Below are 5,291 nucleotides of genomic sequence, written 5' to 3'. Positions count from 1 at the left end.
CCAAGAGTTAGTAATAGCTAGACAACAACACTTTTCTGAAATTATTAGTAGGAACCTCAACAATACACGCACTCTATTTGGCGTGGTTGACAAACTTACAAATCCCCCAAATCGAACAGCGCCAGAACTCCACTCAACAGATAAATGCAATGAATTTGCCTGCTACTTTAGTGAAAAAGTACAAGCCATCAGGTCAAACATTGTTACAAACCAGCAAAATAACAAAACGATGCTGCACTTAAAATCACCTAGAAATAATTTAATTACCATGACAGAATTTGACTCAGTGGATCAAAAATACTGTAGTAGACTTGGTTCAGCAATTGAAACCTTCCACGAGCTGTCTTGACACAATTCCATCTGGCTTTTTCAAAACCATTGTGAAATCTGTTCAGATCGATTTACAACAAATAATTAATTGCTCACTTCAATCAGGTGAACTTCCTAAATGTCTGAAAGTAGCCGCCGTCAAGCCCATTCTAAAAAAGAGAACACTGGATGTCTCCCTGCTAGCAAATTATAGACCAATCGCAAACCTTCCCTTCGTAACTAAAATAGTTGAAAAAGTCGTTTTTAATCAACTCAGCAATTTTTTGAGCTTAAACGGACTTTTGGTTAAATTCCAGTCAGGATTCCGACCTCATCACAGTACAGAAACAGCTCTGATTAAAGTACTGAACGATATAAGATTGAGCACTGATGCAGGGAAGGTATCGGTGCTCGTCTTGTTGGACCTCAGTGCAACATTTGACACGGTTGATCATAATATACTGTTAGACAGGCTGGAAACTTGGGTGGGATTAAATGGAACAGTCCTTAAATGGTTCAGGTCCTATTTGGAGGAAAGGAGTTACTTTGTGACTATTGGAAATTTTGAATCTGATCGAAAGGCCATGATATGTGGGGTCCCTCAAGGGTCAGTCCTTGGACCCCTGTTGTTCAGTCTGTATATGTTACCTTTGGGTCAAATGCTTCAGAACACCGATGTTGACTATCATAGTTATGCAGATGACACACAACTGTATTTATCGATGTCCCCAAATGACAGCAATTCTATTAACACATTGTGTCATTCTCTAGAGCAAGTTAACAACTGGATGAACCAAAATTTCCTTCAGCTGAACGAAAACAAAACGGAGCTCATTGTTTTCGGCAATAAAGAAAAGAGGATTGCTGTTAAAAAAAACAGCTTGAGTCACTGTCTTTAGAAACTAAAGACCAAGTTCGAAATCTTTGTGTATTAATAGACTCAGATCTGACCTTCAGTAATCATATTAAATTTATCACTAAAACAGCCTTTTACCAGCTGAAAAACATATCCAGACTGAAGGACTGCATGCTTCAAGCAGACCAAGAGAAGCTTATCCATGCTTTTATCTCCAGCAGACTAGATTACTGTAACGGTCTTCTGACTGGACTCTCTCAAAAGAACATGAGACAATTGCAGCTCATTCAGAACGCTGCAGCTCGAGTTCTGACCAAAACAAAAAGATCAGAACATATTACTCCAGTACTTAAGGATTTACACTGGCTCCCTGTCAGCTGTAGAATCGATTTTAAAGTTCTGCTACTCGTCTATAAATCACTAAATGGTTTGGGTCCTGAATATATCCAAGAAATGCTGATTGAGTACAAACCCAGCAGGGCTCTGAGATCCACAGACTTGGGCCAACTAGTGGAACCCAGAGTTCGAAGCAAACATGGTGAAGCTGCATTTAGCTATTATGCTGCACATAGATGGAATAGGTCGCTTGCACATCGTAATGCATCATGGGAGTTTTTCCTTCGGGCGCCATATTGGGTGTCCGCCGGTTCACAAGGTACACTCGCGAGTTACACGGTAGAGCTTATCAACCTGATGTCATTTTCGCAGTATTTTCACGATTTACCGGAAGATCAAAAACAACGATACAGGCAGAAGGTGTCTCTGTGTGGCGGGATTGATCCTAATTACGTCCTGACCAAGGGTGATTTTTTTTTTGACGGAGAAAGCTTGCTGGCCAAATGTGACATCTCTGGACATCTTTCCCTACCTCGTGTTGACAACATGCTCCATAACACGCCAACAAATCCCTGGAGGCTTACAATTATTTTGTAAGCGGGTGGATACAGAGTGTAAACTTTAACATCGCATCAGAAGAAACGGTTGCTGTTGCACGTAAGTAAACCACATGGTGTTGGTAATTCTGCACACAAAAATGTTGATTTGTTCTCAGGCTTCCTGTTACCATTGTGTTTACATGCACAGCTGGCTTTACCTGATGTGGTTTTTCTAATAATTTTATAACAGGCAAATATGGCAGAGCGTATAAGAATAAAAAGTAACTGCACAGCCTCCCCGTGGCTTAATTAAATTTAATGCTACCCTTTCACTAGTTACATGTTACTTAATCAACTTATTCTAAATGGTTAAGGTTAACCACTCTCAGAGGACGTATTTTTAGTTTCAGTTTCCAGTACAATAAAACGTGTTCATGGTAACTACTGAGCATACTGACAGCTTTTCTTATGATCTCACGGTTAAGGAGGCTGTCACAACACCCAATTTCTGTCTGGTGCCAGATGGCAACAATTCCCATCACTTGTCACGACAACACCAATAGTATTACCAGGTATGTATGGCTTTACTTTTTGTAGTTTCTTATTTAATTCTATGTTTCATATTTTCATTACAATGTTTGTAATATTTTCAGATTCAGGCACAGATGAGTTTAACTGGACGGACTTCTGCGACTTTGTGGTGTGGACAAAGTGTGATTGAGCGAGTCCACCCAGATCGCTCGTTTTGGCCAGTTGGAAAAGCCAGAGTTTTTTTTCCCCAAATCCCCTCCTTACCTGAACTGCTCGGGAGAGCATTTACTAGATCAGCAGTGGACTTCCAGTGTTCCTGCTCAGCCGCTGTCACCTACCACTTGCTCATGTACTTCAAAGATTCGGAATAAAGTAGTTTTTTGTGCTGCAGCAGATTGTAAAATCAAATGATATCACTTGAAGTGTGCCAATCTAGACGCCAAAAGGACAGTGGTTTTGTGACGTGTGAAACAAGGATTATTGGGAAAACTGTAACACAGTACTGGTACTTGTCTTTCATTAAACAAATTTAAAAGAGAGCAACTTTTTCCTCTGTACATAGCATAATGAAAGTCATTGCGTACCCCATCAACATTACATCATACCGTCATCTCAGGATGGTAGGCACCTGTGCTAAAATAAACTACATTAATTAACAGTTCAATTTTTAACCCTGAAATTACTACATCTAATCATTATTCACTTCATTTTTTGTGCTTTTAGAAATAATAGAGATTTATGCCATTACTTTAAGAGGGACCATATTGCACATTGAGTCAAATCCTGTCATTTGTATTATGTATAGCTTTGTAAACAAACCCAACAATAGAATTTGTATAAACGCTGCCTTTATTAGCGCCAAACAAACAGTCGCATGTTGTCCTCCTCCAATGCTTTGATGCTCGCCTTCGTTTCCATCATGTCATTGGCAATCAAGTCGGTGTGGCATGAGATCCCTAAAGAAAAAAATAAAGAAAAAAATCACAAAAAAATACGGTACCAGTAATAGGTTTAATATAGTAAAGTAGTATAGTTTTTTTGTCGGTGTAAAAGAAATGTACACATTTTGTTGCATTTTTTAATGTATGAACATTGCTACAGGCAAATACTTATTTCTATAAACACTTCCAAATGTCTCTAAAATATAAGGTGCGTGTACACACACAAACAAACACATACATTCACTCATGCATACAATATATCATGTAATGAATTCTGAGTGGCATACCAGAGTCAATGATGTCAGCAGTACTTGAGGGTACAGGTTACTGGAGCCATCTGGCTGCATAACTGCAACAATCTCTGCCACTTCGAGTCGTCTTTTCTTTGCTTGTCTCTCCTGTGCACGTTCATATCTTGGCACCGACTGGGCTGAGACATAGATGTTGTAACTTGGGACCCAACTTTAATGTTGGAGCCCAGTCGGGATGATTGGACAGAAAAACGGGCGCAGGGCGACCTGTTAAAATAAACAAATCTATAAACAAATAAAATATGGAAAGACTGGTTATTTTACCGCAGTAGGGTGGCCGTGAATAAGTTCTTTAGCATGATGTGTAGGCTACCGGGGGTCTGTTTTCTTGCATCACCCCCGGGGGTCTGTTTTCTTGCATCAGCCCCTTCTGTCTCTTTTTTTTTCCAAGTTTACATTTTGCCACCAAAAAACATGTTATCGGCATTAAAAGCCCAAGACTAATCAATCCAATTTCATCAGTAAACACTTTGCACTGGCACTACTTGGGTGAAAATGTTCGATGTTAGCTTTCGGCTAACGTCCGCTAGCCAGCTTGTACTACCGAACTTGCTTGCTCATGAATCCAAAACATAAGCAACTTGCCCATATATGGGCGGTCGAAACGTTATTAATCCTCATGCATTAAATAAAGGTAAACAAGCTTACCGCTCACAAAGTGATCGCTGCACACACGAGCCCAAAGTAACGACTTCCCTCCGGAGTCCGCACTCCTCTGTCTCCAGGCCCTGGTTCCTAATTATTTTCGGAATTCGGAAAAAAGACCGACCATTTTCCCCCTTGGCTTTGTTCGAACAGCCAACGATGCAGCAACAATGTACCATTTTAAACGCAGAAAACAAACGTGATAGATACGTGTTAGACCGAATCGCTACGTAAATGGAGGCCACCCAGCATGGCGACGACGAGAAATCCGAGGCGGAAGTGACGACATGTGCAAGCGACCTATAGGCTACCAACAGAAGTGAAGTCAGCCCCGAGTGTAAATGCTTTCAAATCCAGGTTAAAAACTTTGCTTTTTTTCTTATACCTTTGATTAGGGACTTTTAAACAGCTGTAATTAAGTGTTTTTTTTTTTTTGTTTTTTTTTTATTATTATTATTTTTTCTCCCTCTGAATGTTAACTACTGTTTTTTGATGCTTATGTGTTCTTTCCTTGTGTAAAGCACATTGAGTTGCCTTGTGTATGAAATGTGCTATACAAATAAACTTGCCTTGCCTTGCCTTGCCTAGTCAGGTCACATATATTTTTTTCAATACATTTTTAAGGTTAACTTCCACTTAAAAAAAAAAAGGTCACAAACTCAGTCGACAGCAGGTAGCAAAATGGCCGCCACCTGAGATGGATAAAAACAGCTGGATTTTTCTTCATAACTCATATTCCAAAAATGTAATATTAATCAGAATGTCGTGTTTAGACTAGTCAGGTCACATATATTATTTTCAATTAATTTTTAAGGTTAACTTC

The 5,291-nt window shown here is 39.5% G+C and overlaps 2 long non-coding RNA genes across 2 annotated transcripts; one reads left to right on the top strand and one right to left on the bottom strand.

The window, feature by feature from the left end:
• Positions 1 to 1,748: 1,748 nt before the first annotated feature.
• On the top strand, positions 1,749 to 2,925 carry LOC144017362 (uncharacterized). Its single transcript, XR_013283169.1, has 3 exons — positions 1,749 to 2,158; positions 2,526 to 2,612; positions 2,694 to 2,925. It is a non-coding gene; the product is annotated as an uncharacterized LOC144017362 (long non-coding RNA).
• A 477-nt stretch (positions 2,926 to 3,402) lies between these two features.
• Positions 3,403 to 4,773, bottom strand: LOC144017146 (uncharacterized). The gene is made up of 3 exons (XR_013283115.1): positions 4,472 to 4,773; positions 3,800 to 4,030; positions 3,403 to 3,527 (listed from the first exon to the last, which is right to left on the bottom strand). It is a non-coding gene; the product is annotated as an uncharacterized LOC144017146 (long non-coding RNA).
• Positions 4,774 to 5,291: the final 518 nt, after the last annotated feature.

The sequence above is a fragment of the Festucalex cinctus genome, chromosome 4, assembly GCF_051991245.1.
Source record: "Festucalex cinctus isolate MCC-2025b chromosome 4, RoL_Fcin_1.0, whole genome shotgun sequence".
Lineage (NCBI taxonomy): Eukaryota > Metazoa > Chordata > Actinopteri > Syngnathiformes > Syngnathidae > Festucalex > Festucalex cinctus.
The sequence above is the reverse complement of the archived record's forward strand: the minus strand, read 5'-3'. Positions and strand labels throughout refer to the sequence as shown.